This window comes from Hibiscus syriacus, unplaced genomic scaffold, assembly GCF_006381635.1.
Source record: "Hibiscus syriacus cultivar Baekdansim isolate YM2019G1 unplaced genomic scaffold, ASM638163v2 tig00110388_pilon, whole genome shotgun sequence".
Classification (NCBI taxonomy): domain Eukaryota; kingdom Viridiplantae; phylum Streptophyta; class Magnoliopsida; order Malvales; family Malvaceae; genus Hibiscus; species Hibiscus syriacus.
In genome coordinates, this window is record NW_024062718.1 from 1,875,590 (window position 1) to 1,894,451 (window position 18,862).

An 18,862-nucleotide genomic window follows, 5' to 3' on the forward strand; every position below is an offset into this window, starting at 1 on the left:
AGAACAACTAAGGGGGCCAGGACTACATATGTATAATCTATAATGTAATTATAAAATATGATACAAAACTAAAATTAAGTTATCAATTTCATTAACCGTGTCATAAATATTAAAGTGTCGTAGAAACAAAGTACAAATATATAAGTTGTGTTTGTAATTTGGTGAAAAATAAAATTATAAATACCTAAAACTTGATTTAATATTTAGTTATATATAGATATAGTGACCATTAAGAAATAAGTTAATTTCATTTCGGTAGAGAACATTTTTATACAAAAAAAGAAACCATACCCTCTTGAAAGATTTCAACGTTTTAGATGATCTTCAACTATGTATTTAGGTATCTCTCGTAAAAAAATAAATTTATTATTAATGATTTGTCATTATTAGATATTAGATATTAGATTTTGATTTGAATATTGATTATGATTTAATTCCATCAATCATTATCAACCATATTTCTATAAATATTTAGTTTAAGTGTCACTTTTGCTCTTGTAGTATTTTTAATATATCATTTTAATTTCTACAAAATTTTCACATCAATTTAGCCTTTAAAGTTGTTTAATTGAATCATTCTATATATCACCTTAACTTAAAACCCTAAATTTATAACCCTAAACTGTAAACTATAACTCCATATTCTCTAAACCTTAAACCCTAAGCTCCAACTTAAAACCCTCGATTTAGGATTTTTAAGTGAGGGGTAGGGTATAGAATAATGTAACTTAGCAACTTTGAGAGCTAAATTTATGTGAAAAATACGACATGGGCAAAAATGATAAATTGAGTATACTATTGGGACAAAAGTGACCATTTTACTTAAACATTTTATATAATTTATTATTTCTTATATGTTATAAGTGCAACCAAATATAATATTTATTAGTTTTAACCTGATATTATTTTTTATATAATAAATAATATAATATTACATTTTTTATTTTAATTTCAATTTTTATCACATTTTACATATTTTTAACAATTAAATTTTTTTATAAAAAATCAATATAAAGTAAATTCACGTATTTGAAATAAAATAAAAAATAAAAAAAAATAACATTTACTTATTTTCCAATTACACTCTTAATGTTATCATTTAACATTAAAAAAAACTAATAATGTATTTATCCGTGTATGTGAAATCTAGACTAACGACAAGAGAGGCATTTCCCTACCTTTCCATAAAACCACACTATAATGCTAAAAAGTTCAAACATTAGTTGATTATATTAAAAATTACTATTAAGTCATCTTTTGATGGTTCAAATGTATCGGGTCTTTAAAAAAATCGTCACATGACTGAAGCTGATATCAATCGGTTTGGATTGAATATGACCGAATATCCCTAGATCTGACATGCACTTCCATTAAGATCATAACTGAATTCGAGAAATCGATTGCATAAGTAGAAGATTATAGCACCCCCACCACAAAAATAAATGGTACATTCAGAAGAATGTTATGTTATCTCTTAAATAAAAATAATTTTAATGACAATTATATCTTAAAATGAGCGTAAATTTTGAGATGATTTGGACTTAAATGGGTTAAATAGGTTTTAGGGTTTAGGGTTTATAATTTGGTCTTATTAGGTCGAATAAGTTATTGGTTTGAATTAGTATAGGTTTAGTGTGGGCTGAAAGTTTATTTTTAAGAAGATTAGATCCGAGCTTAACAAACAAAATTTGATACTACAAATACAATTTAAAAATGATAAATATTATTAATAAGAGTTGGTTCAAGTAATAAGTAGTTCGATATTGCATAAATAAGTTTCGAGTTTGAAACATTGTGTATGTAGAAATTCTCGCTAGAAGATCCATCCATCAAAATTAGGTATGTGACACGAATCGATCTGGATTAATCAGGAAAAAATTCAAAAAATCAAGAAAGCAACAAAAACAATAAATATTGATTTTTTTTAGACTATATCGAAAAAATGTTTCGTCTTAATTAGGGATGGGCATGGGTTGGGTCAGATTTTCGGTCAACCCGACTTGAAATAATATATTTATTAAAAAATATTATTTTTATTCGATAAAAATAAAAAATTAATTGAAAAAAATATATAGAGACATTATTGTAATTATCTGTAACACCCTCAACCTGTATCTGACCCGAATAAGAGTATGAGGTGTCACATTGACTTTTCAAACTTTGACTCTTGACAAAATTCAATAAAAATTTAAAACTTTCATTAACATAAAAGCGGTTTATTTACATGAAATGACCAAAACAACCAAAATCGATCAGAGCATTCATAACCGACACTTTTCTAACATGCCAACATACTATACACGACAAAATACATACTTTATCAGTTACTTCTGATCTGATCTTCTAGCAGTGTTGTTGTTCTTGCCACCCTATTTCTGCTCTTCTTGATTCTTGGTACCTATGTTTAAATCACTTACACGCTAAGTGATTTATGAACATGCATTCTTATCATTGATCAAGATATTTCAACTTTCATGTATCTATTACACTATAACATATATGATGATAACATGTACATATAACACATACATTCTCATGCTAATTTCACTTTAATTTATCTTTGGATTGCCCATATACATTATTGAGAACAGAAGGTACACGAGTACACTGAGGTTGTGCACAATGCTGTCACCACAGCTCGAATAAAATCCCACTAGAGGCACTGAATATTTGTCCCGAAAGACCACTATGTCCTGAAGGACCACGATATGTCCCGAATGACCACTGCTAATCCCTCGACTCTTGGCATGCCAATTATACCTACAGCTCTCATATTAAATAACATGGGCTTAATTATAATTACATTTCTCATTTCACATCTCTTTCATCACTGTCCATGTAAACACATAAACCACTTCATACGATCATTTCCATTATTTCACATATCTGGAAGGATTCTCTAATAATTGCATTCATTCGTATAATATCATGTATGAAAAATGCATGGAATCACTATAACGTTAACATATATATATATATATATATATATGCACGTGCATGAATATGGAATCATAAATTCAATGATAAGAGATAGACTTATCGCAAGTCTTATCTCAATTCCATTTCATATGAGATAAACATTCACCTTAGCCTTACTTTGACTCAATTCTAATCCTTTGATTGTTCTGGAACGAGATTACTTTCTAAATCTACATAGTAATACATTGATACATATCAGTATACTAATTGATATATTCTAAACTATCACTCCTTAGGCTAAAAGAAAGCTATTTTCATCTTTTAATGAAGGTATGCATCGATGCACTCTATAGTGTATCGATGCATTCCTTAACGGGTGTATCGATGCACTACCTGTGCATCGGTACACAAATCCCATTCGATGTTTGTATTTTAAGCAGGTGCATCGATGCACTCCTTATGCATCGATGAACTCCTTATGCATCGATGCACTAATGACATTCGATGTTCATTTATTTGAGAGTGCATCAGTACACATTGAATGTGCATCAATGCACATAGCCAGGAAATGTTATTTTAGCACGAAAATCCATTCATAATCCTCTCAACACTTCATATTTCACCTCTTTTTATATCCTTAACTTGCATACACCTACTTAAACTAATTAATACACATTCAATATCTCTTAAACTTAAAAATCCATTCCTCCACATAGAATTTAAGAATCTCACTCAAATTCCCACATGTTCTAAATTTAATTCTAACACTTCGTATGTCTTAATTAAGTCGATGACAAGTCAAATTCAACCTCTGATTTCAAATATAAACTCTATTTCAAAATTCCATTCAAGAACTCCTAATCTTTAATTCTTCCCACACCCTTCATCTTGTTGCTTTAAAGCAAATTAAGCTTCCCTTAAGCTTAATTAGCATCTAAGGATCAAAATCAAACTTAAATTTCAGCAAACAATTAGCTCATAAGAAATCTCACCTTTGTTTTGACCTCTTCACGTGTGGAGAATGAAAAGAAAAAGATAACTCTGGAACATTGTGTTTTGCTTCTTTATCTTCCACGTATAGCTAATATATATATACATTCTTTAATTATTTCCTTGCAAATGACCATTATATCCTTCAATTCCATCTTCCTTGCAATTTAACCATATACCAAATTATAATACTATTCAATTATTATGCTTTAATTTCCAAATTCTGAAGTTTTACAATTTAGTCACTAACCCGATATTGAGGCTGTTACAAATCTCCCCCTTAAGAAAATTCTTCCTCGAATTTTCATTATGCGAAGAGATGGGGGTACTGAATCCTCATGTCCTCTTCACGTTCCCATGTTACTTCCTCTATCTTGTGATTCCTCCATAATACTTTAATTAATGGAATAGTCTTGTTTCTTAGTTGCATAATCTCGTGAGCTAAGATTTTAACCGGTTCCTCTTCATAAGTCAAATCCGATTGAACCTCAACCTCTTATGGAGTCACAATATGGGAGGGATCAGATCGATACTTCCGAAGCATTGAGACATGAAAGACATTGTGAATTTTCTTCATTTCAAGTGGCAACGCCAGTTGATATGCCACTGGTCCAACTCTCTTTACGATCTCATACGGTCCGATGAATCTAGGACTAAGTTTTCCCTTACGTCCAAACCTCAAAACTTTCTTCCATAAAGACACTTTGAGAAACACTTTATCTCCAACTTGATATTCTATCTCTTTTCTCTTTAAATATACGTATGATTTCTGTCTATCAGCTGCTGCTTTGATATTACTTTGAATTACCTGGACCTTTTCGTCCACTTACTGGATCAACTCAGGACCAAGAATTTCTTTATCTTTAAGATCAAACCAATTTAGGGGCGTACGATATCTTCTTCCATAAAGAGCTTTATAGGGAGCCATTTTGATACTTGATTGATAACAGTTGTTGTATGAAAACTCGACAAGTGGTAAGTACCCCTTCCATGATCCTTTGAACTCAATAACACAAGCTCTCAACATATCCTCCAAAATTTGGATTGTTCGCTTGGATTGCCCATCGGTTTGAGGATGAAATGCCGTACTAAAGTTCAACCGAGTTCCCAATGTTTTATGTAATGATTTCCAAAACCGTGAAGTAAATCTAGGATTTCGATCCGAAATAATAGAAATAGGTACTCCATGTAGATGTATAATATCCCTGATATACAACTCGACATACTTATCCATGGTAAAGTCAACTTATACTGGAATAAAATGAGCTGACTTAGTCAATCTATCTACAATCACCCAGATGCAATCTCTTTTATTCGAAGTCAAAGGTAATCCCGTTACAAAATCCATTGTTATATTCTCTCATTTCCACTGAGGAATAGACATTGGTTGTAATAATCCTGACGGAACTTGATGCTCAGCTTTAACTTGTTGACACGTTAAACATTTGGATACGGATTCCATAATATCTCTCTTTATTACAGGCCACCAATATCGACTTTTGAGATCCATATACATTTTGTTTCCTCCAGGATGCATGGTCAATGGACTACAATGAATTTCTGTTAACAAGTCTTTCTTTAACTCATCATCATCTGGAATCACTAGTCTCCCTTGATAATATAGGTTCCCATCAGCTTTCATTTCATAATCCGTAACCTCTTCATTCCTTATATGTTGTAGCTTCTTTGAACACTTTTCATCTCTAGCCTGCAATTCTTTAATTCGATCTAGCCATTATGGTTTGAGAGTTAACTCTGCACATATTGCACCATCTCCGCTTAACGATAGTCTGGCATCCAAAGCTCACAAGGTTGTAAAACGTCTTTCGACTTAAGGTATCTGCTACCACATTTGTTTTTCCTTGATGGAAATCAATCACTACATCATAATCTTTTAAGAATTACACACATCTCATTTGTCTTAAATTCAACTCTTTCTGAGTCATCAAGTACTTTAAACTCTTGTGATCTGTATACAAGTAGCACTTTTCACCATACAAATAGTGATGCCAGATCTTAAGTGCAAACACTACTACAGCCATCTCTAGATCATGCGTTGGATAATTCTTTTCATGCGGTTTTAATTGTCTCGATGCACACGCTACCACTTTTCCCTCTTGCATTAACACGCATCCCAAACCGTTATGAGACGCATCATTGTACACTACAAAGTTCTTGCCAGATTCGGGTTGAATCAACACTGGAGATTCTGTTAAAATCCTCTTTAAATTTTCAAAACTCTCTTGGCACTCTGGAGTCCAAGCAAAATTTACCTCTTTCCTCAATAACTTGGTTAGGGGTAATGCTATTATTGAAAAGTTTTTAACAAACCTTAAGTAATAGCCAGCTAACTCCAGAAAACTCCGGACTTCAGACACATTCTTTGGAACTTCCCACTCTAAAATGGTTTTGATCTTTTAAGGATCCACTCGAATTCCTTCTGTAGAAATTACATGTCCAAGGAACGTCACTTCCTTCAACCTAAATTCACATTTAGAGAGTTTAGCATAAAGCTTATTTTCTCTCAAAGTCTGTAAAATAATTTTTAAAGGCCAACTATGTTCTTCTTCCAACTTTCAATACACTAAAATGTCATCGATAAACACCACTACAAATTGATCCAAATAAGGTTGAAATATTCGGTTCATCAAATCCATGAAAGCAGCCGGTGCATTTGTAACTCCAAACGACATCACTATAAACTCATAGTGACCGTATCTCGTTCTAAATATCATCTTTGAAATATCTTTCTCTTGAATCTTCAATTGATGATAACCTAAACGTATATCAATTTTCGAAAACACTGAAGCTCCCTTTAACTGATCAAATAAATCATCAATTCGAAGAAGTGGATACTTGTTCTTGGTGGTCACTTTATTGAGTTGTATATAATCAATGCAAAGACGCATGGATCCATCTTTCTTTTTGACGAACAAAATTGGAGCTCCCCATGGTGAGACACTCGGTCTGATAAACCCTTTGTCCAGTAATTCTTGTAATTAGATCTTTAATTCTTGTAATTAGATCTTTAACTCTTGTAACTCTTTTGGGGCCATTCTGTATGGTGCCATGGCGATAGGTGCAATTCCTGGCATTACCTCAATCTGAAATTCTACCTCTCAATCTGGAGACAAACCCGGTAACTCTGCAGGAAAAATGTCAGAAAACTCTCTGATTATAGGAATTTCTTCAATTCCTTTCTCTTTAGCTCTCACATCCAGCACACTAGCAATAAACCCTTGACATCCCTGCAGAAATAACTTATTTGCCGACATCACTGATATTACATTAGCCAATGGGTTACATCATTCACTATATACAATAACTTCTATACCTTTTGAACTTCTCAACGTTACTCTTTTCAGTCTACAATCAACATTAGCGTAGTAACGATATAACCAGTTCATTACCAGTATCACCTCGAATTCATCAAAGGGTAATTCCATCAGATTAGCAGGGAATTCAATTCCCCGAATCCGTATGGGACACCCTTGATATACCATATTGACCCGAGCATTGTGCCCTAACGGAATAGTCACTATCACCTCATTGCTAGTAGCTTCTAACTGAATATTCAATTCTCTCACTAACTTACTATAAATGTAAGAATAAGTAGACCCCTAATCAATAAATACAAAAACATTCTTGTCATAAAGTTGAAAGGTACCTGCTATAATCTCCGGGTCATCTCTATCCTCTCTAGTCTTGAGATTATACAACTGAGCTGTGGAGCGTATCTCTTATAGAGTCGAAGACTCTGACTGACTTCTTCCTCTACCTCTTCCCCTCGGAATAACCGAGGTAGACCTCTCTGGCTGTACTGATTCACCATCTATCATAGGACAATCCCGAACAAAATATCTGGTGTCCCCATATTTAAAACAGGCTCCAAATATCATTTTACATATCCCCGAATGGTTCATTTCACAATGTGGACATTGTCTGACTTGGCTCAGGTTAGATCTCCCAGCTCTAGATCCCACTGATTATGTCTGTCGACCCCTCATCTGATTCGATCCCCTTGCAGAAGATGTAACTGACTCTGATCTCACTTGGGGTCGAGAACTCACATATCTACCCCTTTTTGATGGTCCAGCACTCGATGATGCGCCCGATCTTTTCGAGAATCTCTGAACCTCTTATTTTGAGCTATTTCTATAGCTTTAGCACGGTTCACCACTTATTGAAATGAAGATAAGTTCAACACAATAAGCAAATCTTTTAAATGAGGATGCAATCCCTCTACAAACCACTCGCAAGCATTATTCTCTGTAGGAATTAACTCAGCAGCGAAGCGGCTCAACTTGTTGAATTCACATTCGTACTCAAACACTGTATGATCTCATTACTTCAAGTTCATGAACTCTTACTTCATTTGTCGGATGAACTGATCTCCGATATATTTATGCTTGAACTCCTCTAAGAATAAGGACCAAATTACTTGATCATCAGACATTCTCAATGTAACGTTGGTCCACCAAATCCTTGCTTGCCTTCTCAGCAAGGAAACCACTTCATCAAGCTTATCAGCATCGAAATAATGAAGTCCCTCAAGCATGATTTTCACGTCATTAAGCCAAAGGTCCGCAGCAACAGGACCTTTTTCGGCTTCACCTCTAAACTCTGGTGCTCTTAAACCCTTCAACTCCTTCGCAACATTCATTATCAGAGTTGAAGTAACAGAAGGTTGGAAACACGCCAAAATCGCGTCCAGTGTTCTGAAGAACACATCTTGATCACTTACAGGCACTCCAAAGGGTGCCTGATCTTCACTCTGCCTGGCCAGGGCAGGTGAATTACTGCTTTCAGCGGGCCTATCGTCTCCCGCTTCACTCCTAGAGCTACCATGTCCGGACATCTATAAAAACATACCCATATCATTCTTATTAGCAAACCAACATACTTACTATTCTATCATATCAGAATTTTTCACTATTTTGTTGGCATGTATACATTATACGAAACTTTAGACTCCGATTTATGCCGAGAATCGACTAAACCGTAGCTCTGATACCATTAAATATAACATTCTCAACCCATATCCGATCCGAATACGAGTATGAGGTGTCATATTGACTTTTCAAACTTTGACTTTTGACAAAATTCAAGGAAAAATTAAAACTTTCATTAACATAAAAATGGTTTATTTACATGAAATGACCAAAACAACCAAAATTGATCAGAGCATTCATAACTGACACTTTTCTTATATGTCAACATACTATACATGACAAAATACATACTTTATCAGCTACTTCTGATATGATATTCTAGCAGTGTTGCTGTTTTTGCCACCTTATTTATACTCTTCTTGATTCTTGGTACCTACGTGTAAATCACTTACACGTTAAGTCACAGACTTAGTGAGGCATAACATAAATATATGTATACACATGTATAACAATGAATTTATGAACATGCATTCTTATCATTGATTAGAACATTTCAACTTTCATGTATCTATTATAATATAACATATATGATGATAACATGTACATATAACACATACATTCTCATGCTAATTTCACTTTAATTTATCTTTGGATTGCCTATGTACATTATTGAGAACAGAAGGTACGCGAGTACACTGAGGTTGTGCACAATGCTATCACCACAGCTCGAATAAAATCCCACTAGGGGCACTGAATATTTGTCCCGAATGACCACTATATCCCGAAGGACCACTGATATGTCCCGAAAGACCACTGCTAATCCCTCGACTCTTGGCATGCCAATTATACCTACAGTTCTCATATTAAATAATATGGCTTAATTATAATTACATTTCTCATTTCACATCTCTTTCATCAATGTCCATGTAAACACATAAGCCACTTTATATGATCATTTCCATTATTTCACATACCTGGAAGGATTCTCTGATAATTGCATTCATTCATATAATATCATGTATGAAAAATGCATAGAATCACTATAACGTTAACACATATATATGTATGCATGTGCATGAATATGGAATCATAAATTCAATGATAAGAGATAAACTTATCGCAAGTCTTATCTCAATTCCATTTCATCTAAGATATGCACTTACCTTAGCCTTGCTTTGACTCGATTCTAATCCTTTGATTGTTTCGGAATGAGATTACGTTCTAAATCTACATAGTAATACATTGATACATATCAATATATTAATTGATATATTCTAAACTATCACTCCTTAGGCTAAAAGAAAGATATTTTCATCTTTTAATGAAGGTATGCATCGATGCATTCTACAGTATATCGATGCATTCCTTAACGGGTGTATCAATGCACTACCTGTGCATCAGTACACAAATCCCATTCGATGTTTGTATTTTAAGCGGGTGCATCAATGCACTAATGACATTCGATGTTCATTTATTTGAGAGTGCATCGGTACACATTTAATGTGCATCGATGCACATAACCAGGAAATGTTATTTTAGCACGAAAATCCCTTCATAATTCTCTCAACACTTCATATTTAACCTCTTTTTATATCATTAACTTGCATACACCTAATTAAACTAATTAATACCCATTTGATACATCTTAAACTTAAAAAATCCATTCCTCCACATAGAATTTAAGAATCTCACTCAAATTCCCACATGTTCTAAATTTAATTCTAACACTTCATATGTCTTAATTAAGTCGATGACAAGTCAAATTCAACCTCTGATTTCAATTATGAACTCTATTTCAAAATTCCATTCAAGAACTCCTAATCTTTAATTCTTCCTACACCCTTCATTTTGTTGCTTTAAAGCAAATTAAGCTTTCCTTAAGCTTAATTAGCATATAAGGAGCAAAACCAAACTTAAATTTCAGCAAACAATTAGCTCATAAGAAATCTCAACTTTGTTTTAATCTCTTCACGTGTGGAGAAATAAGAGAAGAAGAGAACTCTGAAACCTTGTGTTTTGCTTCATTCTCTTCCACGTGTAGCTAATACATATATTTCCCTTCTTTAATTATTTCCTTGCAAATGACCATTCTATCCTTCAATTCCATCTTCCTTGCAATTTAACCCTATACCAAATTACAATACTATTCAATTATTCTGCTTTAATTACCAAATTCTGAAGTTTTACAATTTAGTCACTAACCCGATATTGAGGCTGTTATATTATCCCTATATATAAAGGTGAAATTATATGTTTTTCTAGGGTTGGGTCAGATATTTTTCGCCATAAATCTAAACCCGACCTGATCCGACTCGAACACAACCTCTAAAAGAACCAACCCTATCCAACCTAAACCCATTTTTTTTAAAATCTAACATAATCGAATCAAATCGAATCAAAACTCTCGAATTCATATCCATATCCTTCCCTAAACACAACTTTGGAGGAAAAACAAAATGAAATTTCATAAAATACGCCGCTATTCTTTCCGTTCAAGTTAGTATAACCTTTATCTCACGGAAATATAATAATAATAATAATAATTATTATTATTATACTCACTGTATATTCATTTGTATTTTTAAAAATTAAATAAAAAACCACTAAAAATAAACGTAACTACCTCGCCAGTGTCTCTCTCAAACAACAGAAAAGAAGGCCACCACCGCCAGCATCGCCACCACGTCCGCCATTATCACGACGTCTGTGGGGGAGTTCGATCTACACTATACCTTTTATTTTCTTCCTCGCACAAAAGTCAGAATTTTGTGTTCTGTATATCTAAGAAGAAAATTCCAAAATTCTCTCTTTCTTTAAAAGATCAACTTTTTCAAACTTTTTCATCTTTTCCCCGATCATTTGACCCCTTTTCCTGACAGCCAAACAACTGTGGAAAACCACTATCAATTATACTCTTCTATCATTTTCACTTATGAATCAGGGTTTCTGCTTTTCTCTACCACTGTGATTCCCAAAGAGGGTTTCAACAGTGAGAGCAATATAGGTAATGGATTAGCGAAGCGCTTCCGAATTCGCTCGGGTGAGAGGGAATTAGGGTTCTCTATGGATGTTTTTAGAAGATTATAGGGTTTTGTACTAGATTGAAGACTTCCTACTTGGTAATTTGGTTTCTATTTACCAAACTAGAGAGAGAAATTAGGCTTTAGGATGGTAGATTGGTGGTAGCGATGGTGAGGCTTCTAGGACTGAGTCGAGGAGAATCGGATGAGTCACCTCGTGAAATCACCACCTCGAGGACTACTCTTACAAGTGAGTCAGGTGAAAACGGGTGGCTCATCAGATTCTTTGACTCGGTGTTTTTCTGTGAGTGGATCGGCGTTAGCTATCTTTACAAGCATGATCATACTGGCGTACGAGATTATCTCTGTAACAGAATGTACAAGCTTCCATTAACTGGAATTGAAAGCTATCTAATCCAGATTTGTTACATGATGGTACATAAGCCAAGCCATTCATTGGATAAGTTCGTTATTGATATGTGCTCAAAATCACTGAAAATGGCAATGAAGGTGCATTGGTTTTTGTTGGCTGAGTTAGAGGATTCCGATGATAATGAAGGGATTAATAGGATTCAAGAAAAGTGTCAAATTGCTGCTACTTTGATGGGTGAGTGGCCTCCCCTTGTGCGGCCACCCAATGCAGGTTCAAGTCCAGGGAGTAAAAATCAAGTTTTGCATCGATTCCTATCCTCGAAACAGCTGTTTTTGTCGTTAACTTCACCTTCTCCACAGAGATCAATATCATTGTCCTCCCCCTCTTCAGGGAACCATTTGCAGGAAGATGGTAATCAATTGTTGTCCCCAGAAGAGAATAAAATTATAAAAAAGTTTATTCCAAGTCCTAAAGTCAGAGACGCCTTGTCGTTTAGGAAGTCGGCTGAGAAGGATGAAGAGGAAAATGAAAAAGGATGGTTTTTTCAAGAGGATTTTGAGAGACAACAGAGGGGGAGAGGATGAGGAGTTAACTTCGAGCTCAGATGGGTTCTTTAAGAGGCTTCTAAAGGATAGTAAAGGAGAGGAGGAAGAAATGACTTCAAGTTCTGAAGGGTTTTTTAAGAAATTGTTTCAAGATAGTAAGAGTGATTCTGATGATAAAATGGTTTCTAAGCCAGAAGAAGATGAGAAAGAGGGGTTCTTTAAGAAGTTATTTAAAGATAAATTTGAGGATAAGAAAGAGGTAAATGATAGAATTAATGATGCACGAATGGCGAACTCTGCAGAAAAAGCTTCAAAATCATGTGAAGATGATGAAAAGGAGGGTTTCTTCAGGAAACTTTTCAAGGATAAATCTGAGGAAAAGAAAGACGGGAATTATATGAATGATGATGTAAATGAAAGAAGTGATGATGTACATATGGTTAACTCTGCAGAAAAAGCTTCAAAATCAGGTGAATACGATCAAAAGGAGGGGTTTTTCCGGAAACTTTTCAAGGATAAATCCGAGGGGAAGAAAGACAGGAATGATAAGAATGATGACGGTGAGGAAGAAGATTTTTCAGATTTCTCACTGTTCAGAAGACTGTTCAGAGTGCATCCTGAAGAGAATAAACCTAGTACAACAAATGAATGCAGCAACAGTGACAGTTTGTTTGAGAGAAGTCCAGGGACTGAGAACTTCTTCCGCAAACTCTTTAGGGACCGGGATCGTTCAATCGAAGATTCGGAGCTGTTCAATTCAAAGAAGTATAAAGAGGTTTGTTTGCTTTTTTTTTTGACATGTTGAGGTCTGTTCACTAGTAGTCCTTTGGTTTCCAACATGTGCATCCATGATACATCAACTTTCTGTGATACACATTCCCATCGGACTGGTTTAAACAATCCTCTCATCATATCACATGGATGGTCTTTTATGAACTCTGTGCTTTTAATTTGATGCAATAATCATTTTGAAAGATAAATAGTGGATTATTTGTTTTATGTTGGGACCACAATTGGAAGAAAAATAGAGCTTTTCAGTTCTACTATTTGCTCTCTAGTTGTCGATCTCTGCTGGAAATTGTGAAGGAAATAGTGCTCTTAATCTTTATGAATCTTACCATATACTTATATGTGAATGGTGCTTCCTTATGTATTATAAGTCTTTGTAGCTTTTCAACTGTTTTCCACTCATAATCCCTAGTGTTACAAGTCTTCATTCAACGTATTCTAATGTTTTTAAGGGCCTTCAAATCTTTCAAATGGATGGAATTGTAGATCCTTTAGGCTAATAATCAATCCAGATAATGCATACTTCATAAACCCATTTTTTACGTCTAGATATCTGTAAATGTCATGAACTTATCATGCTTTGTTGTTTGACGAGGCGGAAGTTGGAAATTGTCTAAAATTAGGGTTTTCACATAGTTCTTTAAATGGTTGTTTCCTGTTGTTAGCTTCTTTGCCATTCCAATGGTATGTGATCTAGTAATGTCATCCAATAAACTAAACCTCTTTTAATGAGGTAATGGTTGAACACCATTGTTTGTGAGATTGTGAATTCAAAACTGTTAACTATTGCTGTGTGTGTAAGTGTAACTTTTCTCCTTAATTTTACATCGAATGTTTGTTAAATCTGTTCATTCACTGAATTACTCCTATTAGTATTGATACTGTAGAAATGTTATCCATGTGAAGCTATTTTTCTCATCCTTAGAACTAGTGCGTCCTTTACTTGGTTTCCCATGAATGGAAGGATAACGTCTTCTAAATGATGAATGTACCCGGTTTGGTTTGAAACAGGATTATTATGGATTCTGATCCATCTCACTAAGATACTTTTCTCACCTTCTGGACAATGGGCTATCTCAACTTCTAGGATATGATTATTACATTTGTATTATTTATGACATGTACTGAAATTTTTTCACCTTTTGACATTTTATTTCTTCATAAAAAACACTTATATAACAGCTTCCACTGTGCGTGCAACCTTTTTTTTGTCACGTTAGTACTAGGATGCTTGATTGCTCCAGGAAACATTCTTCTTCTTCTTGCCCTGCATTCTGTTACTTGTTGCTTTCACCATTTGCATGATATCTGATCCTAATCACCAGAGAATGTGAAGCTTTATTGATCTTAGGGGGTGTAGATTGGTTCATAAATAACTGCCTTGCCTTTTCAAAATTAAGGTTTAGGCATTAGGTTTATTGAATGCAATTGAGAATATATTCTGTTATAACAGTGAAGATTGTTTGAGAGTTTGGAACACTGAACATGCCCCTCTCTCACTAGACCAGCTTTTATATTAAGGATTTTGATTCTTCTTCCTTTTTTTTCCGTATTATATTGTTTGGTTATTGGTATCTGCCCCCTTGTGCTTGAGTTGCTTTTTAGAATCTGGATGCCCTTTTGCTTGATTAACATCTTGTACCTCTTAGGAATGTAAAGGCTGGATAAGTTTGTTCTGCTTTCTATTATCTGAAATTGTTGAACTTGAAATCTGTGTGATGTAATTGGAGATTACTTTGGCTTGGCAGAACCAACTTATAGGCCTACTTAGAACATGGCAGTAAATTATGTTTTTTATTGAGATCTAGAGCACTGGACTTGATGAAATAGATTCACATTGTTAAGGAAATAAAGTATAATTCCCTGTAGTAATTGATAAGTTGAATAGCATTGAAGAAGAGAATAAAGCTAAAGAATCCTAACATGTCTAAAGAGGGCATTAAAACAAGTTTTTCCATGTATTTGGAGGGTTATGTCCTCCTACCTATATCCAAATGTGCATTTGACATAGGTGTTGGACGGTGGTACTTCAAGAAAAACAAAGAAGAGTTGGAGTGACATAAGATGGACTATTATAATTAAATGATGGAAAACCCATAAATGATATAGATAGGTTTTTTGATACTGAGAAATTTTCCTTCATTTATTTTCGAAGAAGGATTTGAAGCATGGTTTTTACTGTTTCATGTGATTTTACTGCTCTTTATTTTTCATTATTAGTGTTTTTTTTTCTGGACTTTCTCTCCTGGGAATTTATGTTAATTTTCTGTGCCCACAATTTTGCAGAAGCATCCTGGTTCACCTAAGCAACAGAATGATAGATCGAACTCCAAACCCCCACTTCCAAATAATATTGTATCTCAATTACGAAAAGGGACTTATCATGATTCATTGGATTTTGTACTGTCATTATGTGTCACATCATATAGCTTGGTGGATGTTTTTCCAATTGAAGATCGGAAAACTGCTCTTTGTGAGGTGGTTTGCTCATTTCAAAGTTTAACCAATGCTTCAGTTAATTAATATTCTTCTAGGATTGTTATCTGACATGTTAATTGTTCTTTTCATTTTTGCCTCTTAGTCACTTGCGGAGATTAATTCACACCTAGTTGAGGCCCAAAACAATGGAGGTACAGATTTATTTATGATGAAAGCGATGGCATTGAGTGTCATTTTTTTATTATCTTTAATAAGTTTTAAAGACGGAAAAAACTTGTTCCGAATAAATCGTGTTTATTTCTGCTGAATATGGCTGACTTAAATAGAGTTTACAATGTAACAACTTTACATAAAAAGATGCGTAAAATTAGCAACAGAATAAAAATGATTCTATCTAATTAAAAATGATCCTATCTAATAACTAATAGAATAAAAGACTGATTCTATCTAATTAAAAATGATCCTATCTAATAACTAATAGAATAAAAATTGATTCTATCTAATTAAAACTGATCCTATCTAATATTTAATTTAGATATTCTCGACACCCCCCTCAAGCTGAAGAATAGATATCGATCATTCCCAGCTTGGACAGAAATCCTTCGAACATCATAGTAAACAGTCCCTTGATGAGAACATCGACGAGCTGCTCTGATGATGGAACAAACGGTATGCAGATATCGCCATTTTCCAGCCTCTCCTTGATGAAATGTCTATCTATTTCGACATGTTTGGTCCTGTCATGCTGTACAGGATTCTGAGCAATACTGATTACCGATTTGTTGTCGCAATACAACTTCATCGGTTTATCTCCTTCAACCTTCAACTCCTCCAAGATCCTCCTAAGCCATAACAACTCACATACTCCTTGCGCCATGGCTCTGAACTCGGCCTCCGCACTGCTTCTAGAGACAACTGGTTGTTTCTTGCTCCTCCAAGTAACTAAGTTGCCCCAGACAAAGGAGCAATAACCGGTAGTAGATCTTCTGTCTGTAGAACTTCCGCCTCAATCAACATCAGTGAAGATATCCACTCTTCGACTTCCATTCTTCGAAAACATGATTCCTTTACCAGGACTCCCTTTCAAGTAATGAAGAATCCGGTAAATAGCCTTGGAGTGTTTTTTTGAGGGACAATGCATAAACTGACTAACCAAGCTCACAGCAAATGCAATATATGGTCTCGTATGAGCCAAATAAATCAGTTTCCCCACCATCTTGTGATACCGATTCTTGTCCACAGGCTCAGCACCATCTTCTTTTTCGAGTTTTTGATTCGGATCAATAGGAGTCGCCATTTGTTTACATCCGAGTAATCCGGTCTCTTTCAAGATATCGAGGACATATTTCCTTTGCGAGATAATTATACCTTTTGAGGATCTAGCCACCTCCATTCCAAGGAAATATTTGAGTTGTCCTAGATCCTTGACTTCAAACTGGTTGGATAAGAAGTTCTTCAACGACTCCAACTCTACTGTGTCATCTCCTGTCATAACAATGTCATCTACATACACAATTAAAATAGCAATTTTACCATTATTGTGTTTGTAGAACATAGTATGATCAGACTGGGCCTGAGTGTAACCATGTTGTTTCACAGCTCTCGTGAATCTATCGAACCAGGCTCTCGGAGATTGTTTCAATCCATAAATATATTTCTTTAGCTTACAGACCCTGCCATCCTTCTTCAATTCATCAAAGCCTGGAGGAACTTCCATAAACACCTCTTCCTCTAGCTCACCGTTTAGGAACACATTCTTCACATCAAACTGTCTGAGAGTCCAATCCAGATTGGCGGCTAGTGAGAGTAGGACACGTACGGTGTTTAGTTTGGCCACAGGTGCGAAGGATCTAAAGAATGTAGATGTCGGACAATGTGAGGATTGCATCTTTGGAAAACAAAAGAAAGTCAGTTTTACAAAGATTGGCAAGACTCCCAAAGCAGAAAGGTTAGAATTGGTTCATACTGATGTATGGGGACCATCCCCTGTTCCATCTCTTGCAGGCTCACTATATTATGTCACCTTCATCGATGATTCAACAAGGAAGGTGTGGGTTTATTTTCTGAAGAAGAAATCAGAAGTCTTTGATACCTTCAGAAAATGGAAGGCCATGGTGGAAAATGAGACTGGTTTGAAAGTCAAGCGGTTGAGGTCTGACAATGGAGGAGAGTACAGAGACAGTAGTTTCAGAGATTTCTGCGCAAACAATGGGATCAAGATGGAGACAACAGTTCCCATAACACCGCAGCAGAATGGCGTAGCAGAGCGCGTGAACAGAACTCTGAATGAACGTTCTAGAAGCATGAGGATACATGCCGGATTGCCCAAATTTCTATGGGCTGAAGCTATCAACACTGCAGCTTACCTGATCAACCGTGGGCCCTCAGTTCCTTTGTATGGCGGAATACCAGAGGAAGCTTGGAGCAAGAAAGAAATAAACCTTTCACACTTAAGAGTGTTTGGTTATATTTCTTATGTACACATAAACTCTGCTGAAAGAAGTAAACTTGATGCCAAGTCCAACAAATGCGTCTTTGTTGGTTACGATGGTGATGAGTTCGGTTACCGGTTTTGGGATTACGAAAATCAAAAGATCATCAGAAGCAAAGACGTCATTTTCAATGAAAATGTGATGTACAAAGATAGGTCAACCGCAGAATCAAGTAATACCGAAGCTGAAACAAAGGAATTTGCTGAGTTCGAGGAGATTTCTGGAAATGATGTTCAGATCAATCCTGAAGCAGTTCAAGAAGAACCACACACACCAGAACTGAGACGCTCTTCCAGAATTCCTAAACCAACCCAACGGTATTCGCTTTCTTTGCACTATTTGTTACTGACTGACAATGGTGAACCAGAGTGCTATGATGAAGCAATGCAGGTGGAGGATTCAG

General features: G+C 35.1%; 1 pseudogene; it reads left to right on the forward strand.

Moving 5' to 3' along the window:
- Positions 1–11,257: 11,257 nt before the first annotated feature.
- On the forward strand, positions 11,258–16,820 carry LOC120123089 (annotated as a pseudogene).
- Positions 16,821–18,862: the final 2,042 nt, after the last annotated feature.